The sequence below is a fragment of the Neoarius graeffei genome, chromosome 1 (assembly GCF_027579695.1).
Source record: "Neoarius graeffei isolate fNeoGra1 chromosome 1, fNeoGra1.pri, whole genome shotgun sequence".
NCBI lineage: Eukaryota > Metazoa > Chordata > Actinopteri > Siluriformes > Ariidae > Neoarius > Neoarius graeffei.
In genome coordinates this window covers 26,570,849-26,597,148 of record NC_083569.1, presented here as the reverse complement: position 1 = coordinate 26,597,148, position 26,300 = coordinate 26,570,849, and the positions used below count along the sequence as shown (strand labels likewise).

Below are 26,300 nucleotides of genomic sequence, written 5' to 3'. Positions count from 1 at the left end.
TTCTTTCTATCAAAAACGCGCGTTGGTCAGACATTTCTCTGCCTGTGTGCAATGGCTAATAAAGCAAGGTGGAAGAGATTGGCCCAGGCCACCTTACTCTCTACCAGCTTTCTGCATCTCCAATACAGTGTCACTAACCTGGTTAAGTATAACCTAGATTTTGAGTGGTTTAAGGCGCTGTGTTTAGGTTGCAGTCTTTTCTGGAGGTGTGGGTTTGAATTCCACTTCTAATATTTGCTATCACGGGTTATTAACGGGCCATTGGTTTTATGCAATAAATAAAATTAGATCAGAATTAATTTCTTAGCCTGTAAAAATTGCATGCTTGGAATATTCAGATTTTTAAATTCTTTTCAGATAAGTTATTTTTTTCAGTTTCTTGTGAATATCTGCCACATATTACAATATCATTAGGTATTTTATGTTTCTAGATGTAAAAATATAAAGTTTTAGTTCATGGAATGACATGCGACCTTTGACCTGGATTTTCATATGGTTATAATGTAAATTGCCTGTTGACATTGATTGATAAACTACAAAACTAGAAATTAATACAAACAACAATGAATGATTAACCATGTAGCCAGCAGTCAGGGTTTCTAGAATTTTTTTTTCCAGCAGGTTGACAATTTCAGGTAAAACCTTCAATCGTGTTCATGTGCTGCTGGCATTTCATTATATCATTCAAAGGTTTGATAGTGAAAACAACCCTTTAGTTGTGTCTTGGTTCCATGGTGTAATGGTTAGCACCCTGGACTTTGACTCCAGTGATCTGAGTTCAAATCTCAGTGGAACCTCTGAAGCCTTTGTTTGTGGCTTCTGACCTCACATGCACAGACTGTCGCAACTGTATGCTCAAGCAAGCTGTCACATCCCAAACCCTTTGTTTCCGTTAAAGTGCCAGTCTTCTGAAAATTACATTACGCCTGGGAATTATACCCGATAAAACTAGACATGTTTAATAGTTTACTGTCTAAATTGTATTTTAATACGAGACCAGGAACATGTTCTGTTTATTTGGTAAAGTTTGGCTCTTTGAGTCCACCATTACACGAACACGTTCCTGGTAAGTTACTGTTTGTTCAAAGAAGTGACATCAGGGTGGTGGTCTTCTTTTGGTCACTGTAGATAGGTATTTGAACAGTGACCCAAGTGCATTGCCAACTCATGTGGTCAGCATAAGACCTGTGTATGGTCAACGATGCGTCTCACTTTGGTGCCCGGCTGTCGGTCTAGCCGAGCGGACTAAGGAGCAGTGTTCGGCTCATGGTATCCAGTGGAGATGCGTTCTTCAGTGTTGATCCTGATGTTTGTTGAGTCCTGTTTACTGATGTTTGGGATGGTGTGCTGATACCATGCTGAACTCCAGTTTTGCATCTTAAGGTACTGAAGCAGATGCCTTGATGTTCCCCTACGTAATTTAGAATGCTTACGAGTAAGTTTGAGATTCTCTTTGCCATACGATGGGTGAAAACTGGTCATTGCAGTCCATTCTAGGGTTCATTTTACAACACTGGCTTTATTTAGCAGTACTGCCCACAGACGGTTGGCAGGTCAAGTCAAAGTACTGTCATAAAATGTTTGCAGAGGTTGCTTGTAAAAGCACTGCCAATACAGAGTATTGCAATAGTTAGCCAAGCGCATGGCCCATGCGAGCTCAACACGCCATGCCACCCCAAAATGTAGCTCCCTCCAGTCTCTTGCTGCAGCTGACATCAATTTTACTTTGGCATTTTTTTAACTGACTCCTCTATTACTGACACTGTCTGATGTGCTTGGGGACAGTAGGGGCTCCAAGTGTGCCTCCCTCATGGCTGTTTTAGTCCTTAAATCATCTTCAGTGCTTAAAGAAGCCCACCCAAAAAACTTTGCCAGCTTAGACTATGCCATTGTTTGGTTCACGCAGAGATAATTCCACCAAAACACCAGACCGATTAAGACACACTGCAATTGGTCAAAAGCTTGGAGCTTATTTGGGCATTATGTGTTGTCGATTTTTATTGGTCACAAGCATGTGCTCATTGTTTACACTCTGGCTTCCTGCCGTCTCTTCACTGGGGTTGGATTTTGGCAAACGGAGGGATTTGTGGAGGGAGTTCTAGAAAAGATGAAATATGATAATGATGACAAATACATTCATCATGGTGATGACTGCTAGTAATTTTCTCTTTGTCATTGATGGATTATGTTCATCAGTGACAAGCGTGACGAGTGTCAGTGGAAACCCTGGTTACAATACATTTAAATCCACTTGACCAACATTGAGGGAATATTGCTCCAGCAGGTACAACAGTCTTTCAATCATCATTAAATCTACCTTGCTAACAGTGAGTGAAAGTGCTGACAAGGTGGATTTCAAGGTGGGAAAACATTGTCAGCACTGCTGTCCCAATGAATTTAGGAGGAAAAATATCTATTTACAGCACATATGAAAGTGCAAAATATAAAATAGTAAATGTAAAACATGATACATTTGAACAATGCTCCATGTGAAAATGCAGTGCCATGCTCACAATTTGAGGCTGATCAAACCAAGTATCACCAAGTAATGTCTGCTTCCTCTTTTGGATTGGCATCTCGTGGAAATCAATTTCCCACGACTGTGTCTTTGTTCGAGATATCCACTATTCCTTTGCAATTTATCATTAAATATGTGTGAAGTTTATTCCAAGCAAGTTTCAAAGAAATCCGATGAACTCTGGAGAAGGAAGTAAAAAAAAATATTGTAAAAAATATTTGAAAAATACACAAAATCCAAAATGGGCGACATCACTCAACCCAATGTTAAAAACTTCCAATCGTACCAAATTTAATGGATATCAAAGTAACTGTGTCCTGACCATGAAGACCCGTGCATCTGATTTCATGTCGCATCTCAAGCAAATTGATTGTCTGCCATTATGTCCTCATTTGAGGACATTTAAAAACAAAACAAAAAAAAAGGCTCATTTTTGCAAAAAACACAGTGTATCCCCTACCATTATATTGGGCAGTATACCAGTACTACAAAAAAAAAAAAAAACAGGAATGCAGTTCTATTGTAAAAATTGTTCTAATTATTGTTCTGAAATAAATGAGAAGACTTAAAGATGATTCCTTTACCTGTTTGTTCAGGTCCAAATGCTGTGTAACAGGCACGGGCGCCGCTGGGGGGGAAAGGTTAGAACAATTCTAGGGGCCCAGCACTGCCATGGGGCCCTTTAAGGGGCTGATAATATGCTTTTAATGATTTTAATAAGACTTTTGAAATAACAACAATGCAATATTCCATCTGGTAAAATGAGCTAATTGAACAAGGTTGTCTATTTCTTGAGTTCTTCAACATATTGTCATTTAACCCTCCCCCTTTTGCAAAATGGTATGGTCCAGTTCTGGTAGAAGCGCGATGCGTTAAATCTGTGTGCTGATCAGTGCAACGCTACTTGCTGCAGTGTCGTGGTGCAGCAGCCAGCCAGCCAGCAGTGGAGTGCATACAGTCTATGATCACTAAATATGAAGAGTGGCTGTCAAAAACGTAAAGAAAGGCAGCTGAAAGCTGAGAGGGACCGGAGAGGCAGGCAACTGGTCACTCAGTTTTTCCCAAAGAAAGGTAGCTATCGCTCACGTGTGTTCAAAATATTAGCGATTGGTAAATGAACAGTATGAATGTGGTTGGATTAGCCTATCAAGAGAACACTTTTACAGTTTGTACAGTGACATTTTTTCCATTTTAATAACTGAACTGACTTGTGTGATAAACAAGATGAAATATTACGTTATGCTGGTGCTAATAACTAGTGCTAATAACCAGTTTCATAACTAATGGGGTGCCCTAAATATGCACAGATTCAGCCTCAGGGGGACCTCCGCCTGACCAAACCACTGAACCCCCCTTTGGAGAAGGAGGTAAGCAGCAATACAACCCATAAATGCTTTAGGATTGAAGTTTTTAATGAGCGAGCGCCATATACAGTTTGCTAGATTGCCATGGGATTTCCATAGGTATTTTGATGCTGGGTAGAAAACTTTTTCTATGATTTATTAGCAGTCACATCACACATTTCACTACCAATTGTCCTAGCACAAGAAGGCATGTGGCAAAATCTTGAATTTTCATTTGTGATTGTAAATGCACCAGAATTAGTCACTGACCAGTTTTCATCTAGTCCCTGGTAGGTTAATGCATAAAATGCAATAACAAAGTCACAAACTCAAGGTCCATGGGCTATCAAAAGTCAAATAATGACAATAGTGCAATTGTGACGAGGGTGGGCAAAGTTGGGGGGCCCAAAATTCTAATCTTTCATGGGGCCCAAAATTTCTGGCGGCGCCCCTGGTAGCAGGAACCATGTTCATCTATTGCAGATGAAGTCAGCAATTCTCCAGAAAGTCCTTATGTCAAAGAGAATCTGTTGCAAATTTGGTGTTGCTACCTTGAAAGTGTCACAAATGCCAGGATTGTTATGCATTTGCTGTGACAAAACTTTTAATTCAACAGTAATCTGCTTAATTTTACAGGTACTCTGATGGCTGATCATTGATGTTTGATATCCAACTGGTGGTTCAAATCTGAGAGCGACAGGTGTTTCACAGTTACTGTTGACAGCCTTGTTGTTACACCAGCTGGCACCGAATGTGTTGACTTGGAATTAATTTATCTTTTTTACCAAATACAGCATCACTGTTGCTTGAAAATTGCCCTAAATAATAAACCTGTGACCATTTTCTCAATTCTTCATTTGTTCTTCTGTTCTGCTACAAACCATTTATGTCGCTAACACAGTGGCGGTGGGCTGAAAGCTTTTCAAAGCACTTCAAAACTGTCAGGAGTGTTGCAGTAAAATTACTTATTGCCCTACTGTGCATGCGCTTTGCATTTTGGGGACTTGGCTATGTAGTTTACCTGAAGGACATGCAGTCTGTACCAGGATATGTTGTTGGATGTGCTTTTTCTCAGTACACAATGGAGAAGTGGCTCGTGTCAGGAGTGCTATGATTTTCAAGTTCCTACATACAGTATTTATAGCCATCAAGGTCTATCCTCTTTTTGAAAGCTATTTGCCTGCCTCACAGCAAAACTAGTGCTACATGAGTTAAATGGACATCCATTTCAGAAAATGTGGATTTTGTAGTACACAGCAAACACAAAATGTAATTTGAGTGGAGTTTAGATTTTTCACCCTTTTGTCACACTCAGTGAGCCATTTTTTTTGTTTTTTAAATAGGCCATATCTACTATACCGTCGCAATTAATTTTCATATATCTGGAGTTTATACCAGCCAAATTTCAAGCGAATCCAATGAGTTTGAAAGAGTACATAATTTTTTTTTTTAAATGCAAAACTTTCAAAATAGCTGACTTCCTGTTGAGTGGAGCAGATATAAGCCAGTGTGAAATATGTCTGTCATGGTGATGACAGTGTCCCCACCAAAAACCATGAAGATCGAACAAACTTTGTGACAACTACAGAAATAAACACATTCAAAAATCTAAACATTGCTTGCATTCGGGGACGCTATGGAGCTCCTCAATCATGCCAAAACCCACACACAATGTACATTTTTGATTTTTCACAAGTATGAGGCCTGAGCCAAAGATGCATGTGTCACTGGAGGAACAGACCCTCAGGCCCTCAGCCTGCACCTCGGGTTCTTGGGCCCTAATAGTAGTCCTTACGGTTGCAATGTGGATTCAATCAGGTCCTTGCACCACAACAATGAACTGCTATAATTCCTAAATGGTTAAAATAATATTTTTGTTAAATGCCTTGAATTAAAGCCAAACAAAACCCAAAAAGTAAATTCCTTTATACTGATAGATAATATCCATATCAGACGTGTTTGAGTGTTCACTTGTTCATATTTGTACCTGTATACTGTGTACAGATTTTATTTTAAAAGGAAAACAGTGTTCCTGTGCACCGCCATCTTCCTCTCTCCAAGGTTCAAATATCACATTCTGAGGACAAATCGTGATGTCACCGACTCCAAACCACTGAGCTCTCCGTAAAAATCTGGAGCGTTCATAGCCTATTCCCTGCTGTTGAGACGAGTGAAGCCAGCTGGCTGCCATCTTACCACTCAAATCGCGTGTATTTGGGTTCTGTGTTAAACTGTCATGTCCGATCAAATTTGCCCCAAGAAAAGTGTCTCCTGACTTTTTTCCTTTCATTACCTCTTCTTATTTTCTCAACTTTACCCACATTCCTTACATATCTTTATAGCACTCCCCTTCACTGTTATTGTTCGTTTTTTTTTTTCCTTTTCCAGTTCAGTCTCTGATCATTTTTTTGAACGGCTCTTTTACTACTATAATTATTTTTACAGAGATTATTTCAGTTTTTCTTTGTACAGGAAATCATATATTGGACGCCATCCGGGAAATAAGCCATTGACCGGGAAATATGACCAACCCTGATTTAAGAGTACTTATCAATATACTTGGACTCAATTTAAACTAAAATCATGTTAAAACAGACAATCATGCCCATTTTGTCAATTTGTGCAAGTAGGTGTGACGTGTGTAGATGATCGACACTGTCATTTGTGCTTAGCCTGAGGTAAATGAAAATAATTGCTGACCAAACTAGAACAACAACATCTCTTTTTATTTGCATCCTTCACTGCCATTTCTGCCTAAGGCTATGGTCCTTCTGTCATTTAGGCTACTGAGGCTAATTTACTCAGTTCATTTTTCTTTTTGAGTTTGATCTGTTGAGCTTGAGTTCTCACATTCAATATCAAACATGTCTAGACTTTGGCTTTGATCTAGTCTGGGACATTTCCATCAAAAATCTGACACAGTCACAGTGTTCATTCCAGATATCACTGTCAGATTTTCAACAAAAACAGACAAAATGATGAGACCGTTTTTTTTTTTCTTTTGCTCTTGCAAACCATCATAAAATGCTGTAGGTGGGTCCACGCAAATGGCACTGCACACACGTGTAAAAATGATCACACACTATCAATACTCACAGGTGAAATGTCCGTCCACAACCTTTGACTTGACAGTTTGTACAGTTCACTGCTGCACATGCAGGCATTTTTCTTGTAATTTTTCTCACCAACTACATCAATAACTTGACCAGTTTTGTTTAGCTTCCAGTAGCCTAAATGACCTTTCTGTTCAACGATGTGAGTGGTAAGATGGCGGTCAGATGGTGTCACTCTGACGAGCCTCTGAGCTTTCCAGATTTTTACATAGAGATCAGCGCTCCAAACATGATTTACTGAGGCTAGTGGAGCTCTTGGACACATTGCTTCTAAATTGTTGTTAACAACCCTAAAGATGCCAAGTGTCAAGCATTTGGGTGTAAAATAGACCTGATCATTGATCATTTTATGTGACATGCTTTTGTTTTTATTCATGGAGAAAAGAGATCTTTTTAGACGGCAAGAATCACACTGCGATGGCAACAGGATTGTTTACTAGTATCTGTGTCAGTACTGAACACGCGTTATCTAGCCAAGTAGATTTAAGAAGAAGCCTTTATTTGTTTCACAAACACTCAAGCACCGACTGACTCACACAGTGAAATTTCTCCTCTGCATTTAACCCATCTGAAGCAGTGAACACACACAAGTGAGCAATGAGCACACACACATACCCACAGCAGTGGTCAGCTATGCTACAGCGCCCAGGGAGCAGTTGGGGGTAAGGTGCCTTGCTGAGGGGCACCTCAGCCCAACCTCAGGCCATGGCTCCTATATACCTAACCACATGTCTTTGAACTGTGGGGGAAACTAGAGCACCCGGAAGAAACCCACACAGACACAGGGAGATCATGCAAACTCCACACAGAAAGGCCCCTGTCAGTCACTGGGCTCAAACCCAGGACCTTCTTGCTGTGAGGAGACAGTGATAACCACTGTGCCACCCTAAACGTTGAAATGTCAAAAAAGATAAATAAAAAATTAGGAACCCGTAACATCACCTTGTTAACATGCATACCAAGTTTCAAATCTGGATCATGAATAGTTTTGGATATATGCTCTGGAAATGAACATTGCTCTTAGAAACTAAGTCAAAATATATTTTTATGTAAATTTTGAAAAATACTTTTTTCAAAAATCCAAAATAGCAAAAGGCACCAGTTCACATGTTGCTTGATATATATACAAAATTTCATGAAGATATCTTCAGTAGTTTTAAAGATATGGCCCAGAAACGAAAATGTGACCGGACGGACAGCCCGCCGGACAGAACCCATTTCTATATCCCCCGCCAAAATTCATTTGGGCAGGCAATCAAAAAAATAACCAAAAATACTGGTTGAATTTTTTGGGGGTTGCAGTTCTCATCACCTGAAAACCACTGGCTGCTACTGAGGATGGCCCCACATGAAGAGCCCGGAGATCAGTGAGGTCACTCATGGTGCTTATGGTTTGTCTCTTGAGGTCTTGGCCTGTCCAGTGTTTTTGTTAGCTCAGATGAGAAAGTAGCCAGAATGTACAGCCCACAGCCCACTCTACGATTGACGCACTGCATTATTTAAAATGTGTGTCCATTTTTTGTGAGGCAAATAGTAAACAGAAGCTAACTGCAGCTAGGAACTAAAGTTGTGAGTGACTTTACAGCAGTTTCTGGAGGCTGTTTTGGGGATCAGCGCAGGGTCTTCAAGGTTCTGTTGTGGCCTCAATCTTCAGTGAGTGTGAAAGAGTTATGGCTCAGTGGTGAGAGCACTGGTTTAGTAAACCAGGGGTTGTGAGTTCAATTCTCACTGGGGCCTGTAAAGAGTTAGTGAAACTGTCTCTGAATTTTACTTTTGTTGGCTAGGACGCTACCAGTTTTAGTATCGGGTGTAAACAAACCACAGCTGATGGATTCTCAATCCTCCCTGCCCTTCTCTTTCAGTAAACGATACGTTTTTTTTTTTAATTATTAAAACAGAGAAAATGCAGTGAGAAGGTACATTCCAACATCCATGTTGGTAAACCTCGGCCAAAAATGGACATCGTCACTCCAATAATTTCGAGCAATTTTGCACACATCATAACCATAAATAAGCTAACATCTATCTGTATCTATCCTTTGCTTCTCTCTGACTTAGATTATCCAAGCAATCTGGTAGTACAGCTTTTCTAGTGGTAGCTTTCTTCGAACTGCAGACATCTGACATCTTCAATATTGCTTGCCTTCAGTATGTAACCAAAGTTCGCTTGTCCCCCAGGATAAGGGCAGTAACGGTTGCTAATGTAAGTGTGACATCAGTGCAAGGGGTTTGTTCCAAATTTTGACAATGTGGCACAAAGTTATAGAAGGGAACTTCTTTATAATCTCACTATCTGGTGTGACCCAGATGAGGATGGGTTCTCTTTTGAGTCTGCTTGCTCGGCTATTGGCTCCAAATCATCCTCAAACAAAAAAACAAAGATTGAGGATGAATTTGAAGAGCTTTTGTGTCTTTTTCAAAAGAATCGGTGTCAAAATTCACGCCACTGAGGAGAATATTATAGAGTCCGTGTGGAAACAAAAGAAGGTCCTGGTGCAAATAACGTCAAGCGTGCAGCGCCACCAAGCTGTAAATCGCTGCAATCTAATAATGGCAGGCAAGCTTTTAGTGATTTTTGGAACAGGATTCAGATGCAAAAAAGCATTTTTTGAACCAATTTTTTATTTATTTGCCAACTTTACAGTGTATTTGAGCACAGCACACACAGAAAACCAGGTATTTTCTGATGTACCTTTCATGAAACAAGCACTTTCAGAACGATGCAGCCAAGAGAAATCCATGTCGCCAGCAGTTCAGGTCGACCATTGAAGGCATCCATTAAATTAGCTAAATCAATTTTCTGATATTTACCTAAAAGCTAAAAACACAGAAAACAGCTACAACTTAGGAAATGAAGATAAAATATGACAGAACTACAGACAAAAAGATCGGAACTTCAGCAAATGGATGCGTGAATTTTTCGACGAGCATCCTGTCTGTCAGTGTTAGCTAACGCTACTTATGTCATCTGCTGCACTAGTATATTTTGCCTGAGAAAGTTTCTCAACTAAAGACAAAATAAACAAAAGAACCATGACTTACCTCTGTCTACTTTGCTAAGGCATCGTGTTTAGCAGCTAGTTACAACTTCGTACGACACAAATCCTCATAAAATATAAAGTATGACGGACTGATAGAAAACAGTGGCGCCAATTTCTTGAGCTGAAGTCCATTAACGTTAACATTAAACGTATGATGATGCTGTGTGATGTCACGCATTCTCGCAGCGCATGCGCATTCAATGATAATTCCAATGAAAATGTTTTTTTTTAAATTGATGGGTGTAATTCACTTTAGCTTATTTTTTGTTGTCTAAATCATTACTGATGAACTCTCATATTGATGGTGCTTTTAGAATAGATGAAAATGAATAAAAGTATTATATTATAATAAACACTGAAGCAGAGGGAGCTCAGCTCCTGCTGGCTGTACTGCCGAGGCGAGGAGGCGGAACTGAGCTCCGGAGGGCTCCGCCCAATTTAATCTCTGGGTTCGGAACCTGAAAAGTCGGTCCCCTTCCGGATAGCCATTTTGTTTTTTCTTTTTTTCCTGGTGTGAACCGTGACGACATCAGAGGGCGTGTTTTTAGTTTAGGACAAGTTTCTACATCTTCTTATGATTACTAGTTGGTCTGTGCTCGTATTTTGGAAGAAAGCAAATATCTGCTATGTCTGCAAGTCTTATGAAGACAAGAAGGCTCAGGCACCAAAGCGCAGCATGTGGAGAAAATGTAGCTGGCTCCGCATGTTGCTGGTGTTTTCGTTCTGCTCGCACGGCTTTCTGACCACCAGGGAAGAAATAACAGAACAAAGCTTGCGGGCAAGCAATGCGATCCACCATCTCCGGACTACTGTTTACTTCTGCTGTACACTGTGCAATGCCTTCTGTCGATGATGCTTTCTTGATGACAAATTTCTGTTGAAAACTCATGGAGACCAAGGGCATCACTAGGCCTTTTTTAAAAATCAGCTGTGCCCCAGTAAGAAAATGTTGAAAGATTTTCGTAACAAACTAGTTTCTTTGGCAGATCATTTATCTACTGTAAGTTGTAGGACAGAGTGTGTTTCAAACTTCTATCGCCTCTTCTTTCTAACTAATTTTCTGATTGGTCTGGGAGATTCTCACTGTAAACATAGCGTGCGTGCGGCGTGCCATGAGTCCATTTAGCCTACTGGAGAGATGAGTCTACTCTTTGGATGAGTCAGAGAACGGGCTCTGGATGAGTTAAGGTAGCGCGAAGTTTTTGCAACAAAACTAAGCAAATCATATTCTAACAAACCCATTAAACTACATTGAATTAAACGATATTAAATTACTTTTCCAGATGGATATCAGACAATTCTTCTCACGAAGCAGAGACAGGGGCAGGGAAACAGTGACAGATGAGGAGGAGGGTGAGAGAGGTAAGATTAAGGTTGTAGGCTATGTGCTAGTCAGTCATAACTAACCAGCTAAGTTCGTAAATCGTGAGAGTTGAGGTGACATGTTTAGCATCAGCATGCATTAAAAGCCCAAATGCCAACAATAATTTTTTTGGGGGACTGGGATGTGTTTTCCGTCTCATTGACCTATTCCTCGCATAACTTCATCCACGAGAGCATGAGAATTATCCACTTTGCATAGGTTGGGGACAGGAACGTTAAGGTGCATTGTGCGGGGGGGGAATTTTGTGTGTGTGTTGGGGGGGTGCAGTGACCCAGTAAAGCTTAATTCCTAGTGATGCCCCTGATCGAGACCCTTGCTCATGCCAAGGTTCCCAGAAGCCTGACCTAAACCCGTTCAAGAACACGTTCCCTGGTGGTCGGAAAGCCGTGCAAGCAGAGCGAAAATAACAGCAACATGCGGAGCCAGCTACATTTTCTCCACATGCTGCACTTTGGTCCCTGAGCCCACTTGTCTTCATAAGACTTCAAACACATCCTGCAACTTGCACTCCAGCACACAACGTCAGGGGAGGGGAAAGAAGGAAGGAAGGCGATAGATAGATAGATAGATAGATAGATAGATAGAAAAGCCACCAGCTCTATTTTTGACTCTGTCAGGGTCATGGGAAAGAAGAGAGAGCAGGAACGCATTCCCCTACTTTCAGAAATTATGCAGTCGATATTCCCGCATTTGAGGAATTCGCAAAGGTCTGCACAACCCCAGTGAAATTCCCTCCATCCACAGTGCATCCTTAACAACCATTTTCTGTTCAAAACTCATGGAAACCCTAGCTGGGCACTTAGAATAAAAGAAGCCTGAACAAAACCTGTTTCTTACTGCTCAGAAACACAGCAATATACAGAACCAGAGAAATTTTTTCCACATGTTACCCTTAAGAGCATAACCCTTCCAGCTCCTCAAAGATTTAAAGCAGCTAGTAGCTCTTGATATTAAACATCTGAACACAAAGAAAAACTTCAGAAAAACATACAGCTCTATCTTTGACTCCCACAGAATTAGGCAAAAGGAGAGAGCGTGAACACAGTCCCCCACTACCAGAAATTATGCAGTTGAGATTCCTGCATTTGAAGAATTTACAAAGGTCAGCACAGCCTGAGTACAATGGCTGGGCCTCACTTTGGGCAAACCACCTTCTTGATCATGGTGTTGCTCCTGCCAAGTAAGTATGAGCTTCTTTGCCTGGCTGAGATGTAACCCTGCAAGGGTGTAGGCTGCTCCATGAGGGTGGGCAAAGCATCTGAACAGGGTTTTGCATAATTTTTGGCCCCTCCTCTTCCAAGTCAGCACAAGACACTGGTGGTGATTTCATGTGCGCTCCCTCTACTGGTCAGACAAGATATGGACCCGACAAGACTTTGCACCGACCGGCACGTAGCCCTTTTCCACCAACAGGGAACGGGTTCCGTTCTGATTCACGCACCAAAGTTTGATCCGTTCAGAGCATTTTGGTCAAAAATCCATTGGTTCGGACAGTGGTTAAATTGGCTTTTGTAAGGAGGGGGAGCTCTTCTTCACTCACAGTGGTCAATATCTCTCAAAACATTTTTATTTATCGCACCATCAGTTTAATACATATTTTATCAGCTTATGGCCTAGTTATTTATATCTCACATCAATGCACATATTGGTAACTTATTAAGCCTATGTTTCACCATCAATCTACACTGTAATTTGTAAAACCTATTCACAATATACACCACCAATTCACATATTAGCAATAGTTCTTTACATCTCACACCATAAATCTACATCAATCAAATCAATTGTTTGCTACACTTAATTACATGTCACAACATCAAACCACATATCAGCAATAGCCAGTCATTACAATTTAATTTACAACTTTCCAAATAAGACTTAGATCAAGTTTCTCCTGCCTTTCCTGTCTCTGTCTACATGCTCCTGGGGAGACTCCCAGAGCGTCCGGGAGACTAGGGATGTCTGAATTGTTTAATTTTGTTATTTAGTCTAGTCTTAGTACCCCACAGCAACCTCATAACTTTAGCCAACCAAAGCAACATTGGATTGGGGGTCAAGCACGCGAGCCAATGGAAAAATCCAGGCTGCCAGTTCTCACTATCAGGAGGGAGGTTTGCTAATGCTCCATGCGCAAAGATAGGTTAGTGGGCGTCCATTAAATTAGCTAACTCAACTTTCTGATATTTACCTAAAAGCTAAAAACACAGAAAACTTTTTTTTTTTGTCTGACTTTTACTAGACTTAGAAATAGAATATTATTAGAAGAACATCATCAGAGGGTCTACCATTGGCAATTCATAATAGTCATAATTGACATTAACATTGACTTTAGGCATATTAAAGTTTGGTCTATAGTCACTGGATTTATCTAGATCTGTTACTATTAATAAGATTTAATTGACACAAGATGTGGTTATTCATACACACACTTTATATACATATGCTCAAGGGCACTTCCGCCCAACACCACCCCATGTTAACCAAACTACATGTCTTTGAACTGTGGGGTTAACCAGAGCTGCCACAGGAAGAACACGCAAACTCCACACAGAAAGGCCCCCACCAGCCGCTGGGCTCAAACCCAGAACCTTCTTGCTGTGAGGCGACAGTGCGAACCACTCCATCCCCCTGCTGCACAAGTTAATAAATTGTTAAAGTCTCCCCGTCGGGGAATTGAACCCCGGTCTTCCGCGTGACAGGCAGAGATACTGTCCACTATACTAACGAGGATGACGCAACAGCCCTCATTTATCAATAAAAAATGTGGTATGGAAAGCACTTACTGCTGGGGTCAACAGCGTTCCTGTCAATAATCAAACTCCAGCTGATGTTTTCATATTTAATTTATAGGCCTACATCCGTGATATTGGACAGATCACACAGCACTCAACTGTTCCTTTTCAAAATTCAACACCCCCCATCCCGCTTGCTTATCTATCTATCTATCTATCTATCTTTCTTTCAAAAAAGCTCGTTGGTCAGACATTTCTCTGCCTGTGTGCAATGGCTAATAAAGCTGTAAAGGTGTAAGAGATTGGCCCAGGCCACCTTACCCTCTACCAGCTTCCTGCACCTCCAATCCAGTGTCACTAACCTGATCCAGTGTTAAGTGCAGCTCAGGTTTCTCTTCATTGACGCATAAATCTTTCGCCTTTTATTAAAGATTTCCGTGGAGAGAAATGTTAATGAGTTCAGTATATTTTTGCAGGCTTTGCTCTGGCGGAGCTGAACGTTTTTAGTCAACAAATGTTAGAACTATTGATCTTTTTGCATTAAAGCATCTCCCACACGCCCCACAAGGCGATGTCTCTCTTCAAAAGGATCCAGCTGTTGGGGGCGGAGTTTAGCTGTGTTTACCTTTCGGGATTTTAATATATGGAAGTGGTATATTTAAAGCCATTAGCTGCAGTAAGTTATCATTTTTCCGCGTTTTGACCAGGCTCAAGTGTAGTATTTATTCTAATCAATTTAATATCTGATTTGTTCTTTAAACGGGAGCGTTATATCAAGCAGATTTTTTAGAGCTGGGAGAGGGATTTGCTCTTTCGGCTCCATATACCCACCTGATGTTGCAGTACCTCTATCTTTGTTTTAGGAAAAGTTTTTTTTCCCTTATTTAACACACTCTTTAAATGAAGTTGATAAATGTTTTTTTTTAGAGTAGAGAATAAAAATAGGAATTTGGTTCTTTTATTCTATATGCTCATGTGGTATTATCAGGGCTTTGAACCAGAATTTTTTTTCCTATTGGTTCGTTCCGAACAGAAACGGAATTTTAACGTTTCCGGTTTTGGGTTCCACCATTAAATAGACGTTCCCGAACCGGTTAGAACAAAAAAAAAATTCGTTCCCGGAACGGTTAATTACGTTTCCTGTCAGCTGTTTAACAAATGGCTATAAAATTATGTCTCTGTCTCATCCAGCTTAAGCCAAATGTAGGCTAATTCTATTACAACCTTCATTAAATAAGACAAGAAATAATTCAAAACACTTATTATTTCAAATGTTGGCGATTTGGATTCTCAGTATGCCTTCCCATCTACACAAACAGAAAAAGTGCCAAAAATGAAAGATAATTCGTTTAGTGTGTTACCAAAGGCTAGTCAGGCCCTATAGAGGGCTTTCCACAAGCGCCGCCTGCCGGCCATACAGCCGGCACACAATTAAGTCCAGCCGGCTACTTTAATGACTATTATTTTTGTAGCCCACAGGTTCTAAATATTAATTTAAATAAAATTAAATGTTTATCTAACGGACTTACAATGTCAAACTGAACCGCACTCATTTAAGTTGTGATTCGCGCTGTTTGTACCGATAATAACCACAAATTCCCCGCAGACTTCGCGGCCCCGACATGCGGTGTGCGCGTGCGCGCACTCGGCGGAGGCAGTAGTGTGCGCGCGCGCACTTGGCGGAGTTTATTTTGTGTATTTTGTGTTTGAGAGCAGCATGAGACCTCAGCATGCTCTACTCCGGGCTCGCGCTAGGCATGGCAAGTCAGGTTGGCTGAGTGGTCTAAGACGCTGCGTTCAAGTTGTAGTTTCCTCTCGAGGCGTGTGTTTGAATCCCACTTCTGACATTTGCTGTAGGGGGTTATTGAGGGGCCTCTTGGTGTGGCTTTGCAAAAGAAAAAAAAGTGATCAAAGAAATTTTTTTGTCGCACTTGAATTTCAGAGCCTCCTGTAGTCATGGCTGAGTGGTGAAGGCAACAGACTTGAAATCCGTTGGGGTTTCCTTGTGCAGGTTCGAATCCTGCTGGCTACGTGCGGTGTGAAATTTGGGGCTTGTCGAGTGCTGAAATCTCAGGTGAATCTTTTTGTAGAAATAAAAAGTTCCCACTGATTTCCTAAATATGTCAAAAATGCAGGATTGCTAAGAAGAGATAGATTTAAACGCCAATGTCTCAATAAAGGGTCATAGTAAAGAGGCAGGCGTTCTATGGATTTTGATGAGTGGTCTGAGAGAAGGCATGTGTTAATGGAGCAGGCTCCGGTTCTGTCAAGGGCCGATCTAGAGATGAAAATATAATCAATTCTAGAAAAAGAATGATGGGGATGTGAGGAAAAATGTGAAATCTTTCTCTCATGGATTAGTGACTCTCCATGTGTCAAATAACCTGAGGTCTGACCAAAGCTCTATTGTTGCTTTTGCCATTTTTGATGACAAAATATTATTTCCAGATATTATTTGTCAAGATATTATTTGTTTATTGGTGACCTTGTTAAAATAATAAAGAAAAAAATATTTCTTTCTTTGACCGACCTAACTTTTCCCCATTTCCTGGTTTTCTCCATGCTCAACAAGCAGCTGGACTGTTAGTCTGCAGTAATTCTTTCCCCTACTTTTTCATTAGACAGATCACACAACACTCAGCTGTTCCTTTTCAAAATTCAACAATCCCCACTCCCTTACTTACTTACTTACTGACAGCTGAATCTCATCTCATTATCTCTAGCCGCTTTATCCTGTTCTACAGGGTCGCAGGCAAGCTGGAGCCTATCCCAGCTGACTATGGGCGAAAGGTGGGGTACACCCTGGACAAGTCACCAGGTCATCACAGGGCTGACACATAGACACAAACAACCATTCACACTCACAGTTAATATAGAGTCACCACTTAACCTGTATGTCTTTGGACTGTGGGGGAAACCCACATGGACACAGGGAGAACATGCAAACTCCGCACAGAAAAGCCCTCGCCAGCCACAGGGCTCGAGCCCAGACCTTCTTGTTGTGAGGCAACAGCACTAACCACTACACCACCTTGCTACCCACCAGCTGAATCCTTTTGAAAAAAAGACATCGTCTTGGGGGCATGTGTGGGGGTCCATGCAAAAAGCTCAATATTTCTAATATTTGACCACCAAAAATGTTATCTATCTATCTATCTATCTATCAAAAATGATCATTGGTCAGACATTTCCCTGCCTGTTTGCAATGGATAATAAAGCTGTAAAGGTGTAAGAGATTGGTCAAGGCCAAATTACCCTATACCAGCTTTCTGGACCTCCAATACAGTTTCACTGACTAACCTGATCCATTGTTAAAGGTAGCTCAGGTTTCTCTTCATTAACATATAAAGCTTTTGTGGTTTACTAAAGATTGCTGGAGAAAGGCATATTAGTAAGTTCAACTGTGTGTTTTTTTTTTTTGCAGGTTCTGCTCTGGCTGAGTTATATGTTTTTGGTGATCAAATATTAGAAATATCAAGTTTCTTACAAAGAATTTCCTCCAACCATTTGGTGCACCCCTGAGATAATATCTCTCTTCAGAAGGATTGCTGTGTTTACCTTTCTGGATTTTAATATTTGGAAGTGGTACATTTAAAGCTGTTAACTGCAGCCAGTTATTGCTTCTCTGTCTTTTGGTTAAAATCAAGTGTAGTATCTGTTCTTATCAGTTATGTAGTATCTTATCTCATGTTGTATCTGATATGTTTTTTAAATGAGAATGTTATATTAAACAGATTTTTAGAACATGGAGCTTGAATAGGGGCTTGCTCTTTCTGCTCCATGCATCAACCTGGTATTGCAGTACCTCCAGGAATGGTGCTTTTCTTGAAAAAAAAAAAAATCCTATGTCACTTTCGTGTTTGATGTGTTTTCTGAATGATGATGATTACAGCTGTATCCTTTTGAAAAGAGACATCATTTTAGGAGTGCGTGGGAAATAATTACTGCAGGCTAATGGTCCAGCTGCTTGTTGAGCATGGAGAAAAGTTTTGGAGCTATACCAAAAGCTTGATATTTCTCATCTTTGACCACCAAAAATGTTCAGCTCCCCCAGAGCAAAGCCTGTAAAAATAAGTTGATCTCATTAACATTCCTCTCCACAGAAATCTTTAGTAAAAGGCGAAAGATTTATGTGTCAATGAAGAGAAACCTGAGCTACACTTAACACTGGGTCAGGCTAGTGGCACTGTACAGAGTATTTTCACGTGACGTCATCAAACCGAAAGTCGGCCATATTAGAGGCATTGGACACATGAACAGCAAAGCAAGCTTTGTGAATTTTTCGATAAACAAACCAAATAATGGTGAATTACTGCACAGTTTTGGGTTGCCACAATCACTCAGATCTTGAGAAACATCTGCACTTCTACCGATTACCTAAAATAATCAAAACTCAGGGAGAGGAAACCAGAAAATTGTCAGAGGAGCGTCATCATGTCTGGCTTTCCAAACTAAACCAGGATCTGACCGACAAAAATCCGCACAACATAGTGTGTTCAGTTCACTTTGTATCAGGTCTGAGTTTTTTTTTTTTAAAGTTTTAATCAATGTCTTAAAATTAAGCATGACACCATATTTCTACTGTCTAGCCATGATGGTGCTTCTGTATGTTCTCTTGAGAGTAAGCTAAAGTTAAAAATCACAATCAGCCATCTGCTGTCAGCTGAGGTAGGCCCACAGGGGATGTGCACGCATGACCTACAGTATATCACTGTACATGTAATGTACACAGTACACACCTTTGTTTTCACCAGACATTTGTCACCAAATTTCCATGCTTTTCATTCCCTGACCCAGCCACAGCACATCTGGTTATAGGCTTCTAGTCCCTTGAAACACTTCAGATCCTCAGCAGTATATGGACTTGGCAAATAAATTAAATAGCTGATGATGTCTGGGTATATTACAGCGGGCAGCAATGCATTGTCTTCACTCAGTTTCTCTCCCATTTCATATTTTTCCAGGCTGTTGATTAACTGCAGTTTCCCCAGATAGTAGGCTCTTACACTGGGCTCTAGGCCTTCTACATGCTTTCTAGCAGCTTCTGTCTTCTTATTGCAAGTTTCTTTAACCAATACCATTACAAAAAAATGTGATTTTTTTTTTCTGGATGAAATGCAAGCACTGTTTATGGAAATCAAAACCACCAACATGGCACACATCCAGAACTTTTGTGTTTTGGTGATGTTGGTGAAAACACTTGGAGGTCCAGAAAGCTGGTATAGGGTCAGGTGGCCTGGGCCAATCTCTTGCACCTTTACAGCTTTCTTAGCCATTGCAAACAGGCAGAGAAATAAATAAGCCAATAAGTAAATAAAAAGAAAAAGAAGATAGGTGGTGTTGTGTGATCTCTCTCATGAAAAAGTAAAAGAATTACTGTAGACTCACAGTCCAGTTGCTTGTTAAGCAGGGAGAGAGCCAGGAAATGAGGAGTCAGACCAGGTCAAGCAAAAAAAAAAAAATATATATATATCTTTCTCTTTTAAACAAAGTAACTATTTCTAGAGCTACTATAATGTCATACAGCCATATAGAATAAAAGAAACAAACCACAATTCTAACTCCATATTTTTAAACACTTATTTATTATTATTTAGAAAACACAAAATTAACTTAAAGGAAAAAAAAGGTAACTCATCTTTTTTTAGTTTTTAAATATAGGCACCATCCCTGGAGATACTGCAATACCAGGCTGATGCATGGAGCAGAAAGAGCAAGCTCTTATTCCAGCTCCCTGTTCTAAAAATCTGTTTAATATAACGTTCTCATCTAGAGAACATATCAGATATTAAACTGATAAGAACAGATACTACACTTGATCTTAGCCAAAAGGCCGAGAAGCGATAACTTACTGTAGTGAACAGCTTTAAATAAACCACTTCCAAATATTAAACTCCAGGAAGGTAAACACTACTAGACTCCGCCCCCAACAGCTGGATCCTTTTGAAGAGAGACATCGCCTTGGGGGTCACAATATTCTGCTCCGTTGTGTTCCACCAAAAGAGATCCATCATCTCTCCAAAGCCCAGACTTTTAAAATTTGAAGTTTAGAACTGTAGTAATTAATTAATTTAATAATAATAATAATAATAATAATAATAAATTCATTTGATAAATTGCAAATCTTGCATGTGATTATTAACTCATTCTACCAATTTGCAAATGTGTTTTATTGGCTGTCGGGAGGGTGTATGTTCCTTTCCCTCATAAACGGCAGTGAAACCCATCCGGAGCCTTAAACCCTGCGTTCCATGAGGCTGCAGGGGGAGGCGCTCTCTTCTGGGGGAGCTGCAACTAGTTTAGAATGCGAGTTTAAGCTGAGATGTGATTGGTCTAACGGTAAAACAGCACGAGCGCTCGAGAACTTTTTTGATACGTTGAAAGGTTACAATTTTACTCAGCAACAGAGTGTATCTGAATTCTGATTGGTTGTTGTATCTGAATTCTGATTGGTTGTTGTTATATTATTGCCCTTCTGTTCTTCATGTCGTAAGGTCAAGGAGCCTCTAAACCGATAATATTTAGGATTGTGATATTTAAATGACAATGGTTTTCACCCACCACATTTATCAATGCCTAATCATTCTTACGCTGTGATTGGCAAGATACGAACGTGTCATGAATCACACGTGAACCCTGTCATACAGTGATTCCTACCCTTTCAATTGATAAATGAGGGCTGTTGTGTCATCCTCGTTAGTATAGTGGACAGTATCTCCGCCTGTCACGCGGAAGCCCGGCGTTCGATTCCCCGACGGGGAGACTTTAAAAATTTATTAACTTGTGCAGCAGGGGGATGGAGTGGTTTGCACTGTCGAACCACAGCAAGAAGGTTCTAATATTTCTGAAGTCACAGAAAAATGTTAACTCACCGAGTGAGAGCCACAGACACATGAATATAACAGTGAACATGACGAATGGTCTCAGCTGAATGAGAATATTCTTTCTGTGCTCTGATATATTAAGATCATAAAGGTTCCTGAAGCTCCGCCCCACAGCATCACATGACAGTGTCACCAATGTTATTGACTGATTGATGATTCTTACTGAATAATCCTGGCTTTACATTCAGCCTCACACATGGAACCTGATTTTAGCACATTGTAAGCAAATGCAAACTGGAAGCAGGAACAGCTAATAGTCACAACTATGCAGTGCAAATAATTTAATTTTAAAACTAATTATTATTCAATAATTACATCAGGATTTTATTTTTAAAATCAGGTTTCTGGTAGACAGTTGTGGTGAACCTTTGGCAATGTTGCCGCAAATTTGTGGCAAGGTCGTATTTTCACATGCAAATTAATTTTGTGGCAAACCTCTGGTGCACTTGTGGCTAACTTTGTGGAAAACTTACAGTTCTTTGCATAACAAAAGGGAACGTTCTTTAAACGTTAGGTTTTGGTTTGGTTCTAACCTAACCTTTATGCCGCTTTTCCACTACCAACGCGGCTGAGCCGTGCCGTGCTGAGTCGAGCTGAGTCGAGCTGAGCGGGGCTGTTGGAGTTGCATTTCGACTACAACCGCGCTGAACCGTGCTGGCTGGAAGTGGGTGGACACATTGGGTGGAGTTAGCGAAAGTGGGTGGACGTCAGGTGATGTCGTTTGGTGGCGCAAACAGTGACATCAGTGATCTTTTAAGCGGTAGTCTCACGACCCGGATAGTAAACAATAAACATGGAGGACATGGAGTCGTTAGTGTTGCTGGTCTTGGTGCTGTGGCTTGTTGTCACTGACAACGCCAACAGATACTGGCAAGAGCGTATAGATGAGGCGAGACGCATAAGGCTTCATAATTCTCGTAATTCTCCTTCTTCCGGGTTTACGGTGTTTACAGAACTAAATAAACGTGCCGGAATAAGGCAGAATAAGTAAACTTATTGTAAGAACAATAGTGTGCTTTTTCTTTCATTGGTTCTTAATGTTCTGTTTTGGGGGATGCATTTTGCATTATTCAAAGACAGGTGAGAATGGTGACCTGGGATAGGGCAGCTTGCGCATTCCAGCCAAACGAGCTGTTACGCATTACAAAAGGTTACGCATCAGCAGATTCGTGCAATGAAAGTAAACATTTTACGGTACCATTTTACCATTAATGAAAGCCTACATCAAGCCCACCTTCTCAGATTTTTAAGTGCAACAACGCAAATTGTCAAGGAATAAAATATTTACAAAACAAGAAAGACATTCAAGACTCAAGATTTTTATTTGTCATATACACTATAACAGACACAGCGGTTTATTATTGGGTATAATGAAACTCTTATTTTGCAACTGCCCGACTAAACTACGCTTACATATACATGTACATATAAAATATGAAATATAAAATATAAAGTGCATATGGAATGCAAAATATAAAGGTAGAGTGAAAAATGAAGATAACATTTAAAAAAAAAGGAGAGGCAAGCAAACAATGTGCAAACATAGAGGTAGATGTACTGTGCAATGTCTTGTGCAAAATTGCTAATATAATCCGTGGTTCAAAGCCTGATGGAAATATAGAGGTAGATGGTGATTATAATCCGTGGTTCAAAAGCCTCGACATGATGCTGATGTCGAGGTTTTATTGGGCGTATTATTATTACATAATTACAAATAATGTAGGGCATAGTGGAAAATGATAACTATCTTGTCGGTTCAAATAGCCTTGTGATTACACTGTACCATATGTGTGCACCTTTTAATAAAAAATACACAAATTGTAAGAACTTCTCTGATGTCTTTCGTATTACACTATAAGGAAAGGGCATTTTATTTGATAGCAATAATAACTAAATAAACGTGCCGGAATAAGGCAGAATAAATAAACTTATTTTAAGGACAATAGTGTGCTTTTTCGTTCATTGGTTCTTATTGTTCTGTTTCGGGGGATGCATTTTGCATTATTCAAAGACAGGTGAGAATGGTGACTTGGGATAGGGCAGCTTGCGCATTCCGGCCAAACGAGCTGTTACGCATTACAAATTACAGATTACGCATTACAGATTCGTGCAATGAAAGTAAACATTTAACGGTACCATTTTACCATTAATGATAGCCAATCACATGTGGCCCCCATCACGCCCCACCTCCCATCCCCTCCAAGTTAACGTTAAATGTCACCACTGTGCCACAGTAGGTTACAGTACATTACAACCAAGATGACGCGCATCAGCAGAGAGAGTTCCCAGCAGATTCGTTCAATGAGAGCAAATGGAAAGTCAACACATGAGATAAGGCAAAGTTTGGCATGCAGGGGCATTAACGTTACACCGAGAGCTGTGATATATCACTACAAAGAGAGACCACCACGACGCTCAGCTCCCAGAAAACTGCAGAAGTAAGTATCCAACTCATTGAGGGAATGTAAAATAGTTTACATTACAGTACGTACGAAAACAATTGATTTTTTCTCTAATGTTTTTCCTTAATTTTCACAGCAATATCCTTGCTGCAATCGATGATCTGACAAAGGCCAACACCGAAATGAATGCCCGAGCCGTTCAGCAGAAAATCAAGGCAGATTTTGGTGTTGAAGTGAGCGAGACAAGTATACGCCGCGCCCGCAGACGGATGGGTTGGAAATTCTCCAAGAGCCGTTTCTGCCCAATGCTGAAGGAGCGCAACAGAGAGGCGAGGCTGCAGCAAGCTTCTGAGTGGAAGGCGTCAGGGGAGACATGGTACAATGCACTCTTCACCGACGAAACGACAGTTGCACTGGAGCACTTGGCAAGGCAAAGTTTCCACAGAAAGGGCCACTTTGTTTCAAAACCACGACCAAAACACCCATTGAAGCTGCATGCATGGGGAATGATTTCCAGGCTGGGGGCAGGTCCCTTGGTCATCTTTGATGGGATAATGGACAGAAACTACTTCGAGGAGACCATCACAAAAGAATTTGCAGGGCCATATGTCAGGAAAAATTTTGGGTCTGATCACCGCTTTTTCCAGGACAACGATCCAAGGCACACCGCAGCTGCAGCTTGCATGGCATCAGAGGGCATCAACTGGGTTAAAACTCCAGCACAGTCACCGGATTTGAATCCACTTGAATTGGTTTGGCACTCCATGAAGGACTATATCCGCAAAGAGGCAAAGCCATGTACAAAACAGGAGCTAGTCCAGGCCATATGTGTGTTCTGGGAGACGAAAGTGACCCTGGATTTCTGCAACAGACTTATAACGGGTTTATCAAACGTGATAGATCTGGTTATTATAGGAACAAGGGAGGGCATAGTGGGAAATGATAAGTGTCTCTTATCAGTTCAAATACAGTACTATACTGTTTTGTGATTACACTGTATGTGTGCACGTTTTAATAAAAATACACAAATGGCACGAACCTCTCTACTGTCTCTTATAGACCCATTTACTGTTTGTAATCAAAGCCGGCTGCGCGCGCACCCTGGCAACAGAAGCAGTCAGCTTCCCAACTGATTGTGGGACAGACTGGCCCACTTATCAATCATTTAAACGCGGATATATACTGTTCTCAGCATCAACATGAAATACAAATAAAAACAACAAAATAACCGGTCACTTTTTCATTCTTTGATTGCCGATTGAAAATAGGAAGAACGAATGATACACGGATTCAAACAATTAAGCTACCGTATACAGTACGGTACTTTCATCACAAGCATGTTGTTTAGCGTGCCCTATAAGGCCTACCGGTACTTCATGAAACAGTAATAAGTGGCTAAAAAAGTAACCTATAGAATTTACCCAATAAATCTGAGGTAACAATTTGCATTGACTTGTTTGGGGTGGATTTAATTCCATATATTGAGTATAAAATAACTGAAATAAAAAGCTATGAAATACTTAAATAAATTGGGTAAAATTGACCTCACATTTATGTATCTATTCAGCAGCTACTTTCTCACTGAAATTGGGTAAAATTATCTCTTGTTTGCTAGTAGGTAATACCTGATAATTACTAATCAAAGGTAATTAATATAACTTAGTAATCATTACTTATTCGGAGAAGGTAAGATGTACCCCCCCCCAAAAAAAAAGACTTTCAGATGGTTCATCATCTCAATGTTTTTAATCCATAAAATCATCATCAAAAAAAAAAAATAAAAACAGAATAAAGTGCAGTACAACAGCTTCACACAACATTTCAAGTAATGAACCTGTTTTATAACTCACTAGCTAACAGCTTCAAATGTTGTTTATGGACTGACCAAATCTGCAGTCCAGGTGCATTTATATAACAAATAACTGAACCACCTTGTTTATATGCAGCAAATGATGCACCAAATGATCAAAAAAAAAAAAAAAACACAAAATAAAGTGCAGTACAACAGCTTCACACAACATTTCAAGTAATGAACCTGTTTTACAGTATACCGTAGCTCACTAAACTACCATAACAGCCGGAGAGAGGAAGATGGCAGTCCGAGAGTTCCCTGGCTGACTGCAATAATTCCTAAATATTCCTTGGCTGACTGCAATAATCGAGTAAATTTTATCTGGTTTGCTTAGATTATATTTACCACTCTCCAAAATCACTCACTGAAAAAAGTAACCTATAGAATTTACCCAATAAATCTGAGGTAACAATTTGCATTGACTTGTTTGGGGTAGATTTAATTCCATATATTGAGTATAAAATAACTGAAATAAAAAGCTATGAAATACTTAAATAAATTGGGTAAAATTTACCTCGCATTGATGTATCTATTTAACAGCTACTTTCTCAGTGAAATTGGGTAAAATTATCTCTTGTTTGCTAGTAGGTAATACCTGATAATTACTAATCAAAGGTAATTAATATCACTTAGTAACCATTACTTATTCGGAGAAGGTAAGATGTAAACCCCCCCCCCCCCCCCCCCCCAAAAAAAAAAAAAGACTTTCAGATGGTTCATCATCTCAATGTTTTTAATCCATAAAATCATAAAAAACCATTTAAATATTTAATAGTTGTACATGAACCTAGAAATACTACATAAACTTTACTCTGAAAGTGTAGCGTTTTGCTCTTGCTGGAGCTGGATGGATTTAAACTGTCCCCAAAAGTAAACACCTTGAAGTTGAAGTTGCTTTCCTACCGTAAATGCATGTCATGACTTTATCATCCTAGAGGAGAAAAATGTGGCATCATGCATGGACCCTTGTGAAGAAATGCCAAGAATTACTGGTAGCACTGAGTTCCAGTTCATCTTGGTTTACTAGTGAG

At 40.2% G+C, this 26,300-nt stretch overlaps 9 non-coding genes and 1 pseudogene across 9 annotated transcripts; 6 read left to right on the top strand and 4 right to left on the bottom strand.

The window, feature by feature from the left end:
* Positions 1–725: 725 nt before the first annotated feature.
* Positions 726–797, top strand: trnaq-uug (transfer RNA glutamine (anticodon UUG)). Its single transcript has one exon. It is a non-coding gene; the product is annotated as a tRNA-Gln (tRNA).
* A 7,844-nt stretch (positions 798–8,641) lies between these two features.
* Positions 8,642–8,711, top strand: trnat-agu (transfer RNA threonine (anticodon AGU)). Its single transcript has one exon. It is a non-coding gene; the product is annotated as a tRNA-Thr (tRNA).
* Positions 8,712–12,423: 3,712 nt separating this feature from the next.
* Positions 12,424–12,587, bottom strand: LOC132896829 (U1 spliceosomal RNA). Its single transcript, XR_009656181.1, has one exon. It is a non-coding gene; the product is annotated as a U1 spliceosomal RNA (small nuclear RNA).
* Positions 12,588–14,057: 1,470 nt separating this feature from the next.
* trnad-guc (transfer RNA aspartic acid (anticodon GUC)) lies at positions 14,058–14,129 on the bottom strand. Its single transcript has one exon. It is a non-coding gene; the product is annotated as a tRNA-Asp (tRNA).
* Positions 14,130–14,511: 382 nt separating this feature from the next.
* On the top strand, positions 14,512–14,626 carry LOC132895625 (U5 spliceosomal RNA). The gene has a single exon (XR_009655792.1). It is a non-coding gene; the product is annotated as a U5 spliceosomal RNA (small nuclear RNA).
* Positions 14,627–14,817: 191 nt separating this feature from the next.
* Positions 14,818–15,005, top strand: LOC132898600 (U2 spliceosomal RNA). Its single transcript, XR_009656558.1, has one exon. It is a non-coding gene; the product is annotated as a U2 spliceosomal RNA (small nuclear RNA).
* A 1,076-nt stretch (positions 15,006–16,081) lies between these two features.
* trnas-uga (transfer RNA serine (anticodon UGA)) lies at positions 16,082–16,163 on the top strand. Its single transcript has one exon. It is a non-coding gene; the product is annotated as a tRNA-Ser (tRNA).
* A 1,584-nt stretch (positions 16,164–17,747) lies between these two features.
* Positions 17,748–17,958, top strand: LOC132897492 (U2 spliceosomal RNA; annotated as a pseudogene).
* A 216-nt stretch (positions 17,959–18,174) lies between these two features.
* On the bottom strand, positions 18,175–18,289 carry LOC132895983 (U5 spliceosomal RNA). Its single transcript, XR_009655893.1, has one exon. It is a non-coding gene; the product is annotated as a U5 spliceosomal RNA (small nuclear RNA).
* Positions 18,290–19,785: 1,496 nt separating this feature from the next.
* On the bottom strand, positions 19,786–19,976 carry LOC132897010 (U2 spliceosomal RNA). The gene has a single exon (XR_009656216.1). It is a non-coding gene; the product is annotated as a U2 spliceosomal RNA (small nuclear RNA).
* Positions 19,977–26,300: the final 6,324 nt, after the last annotated feature.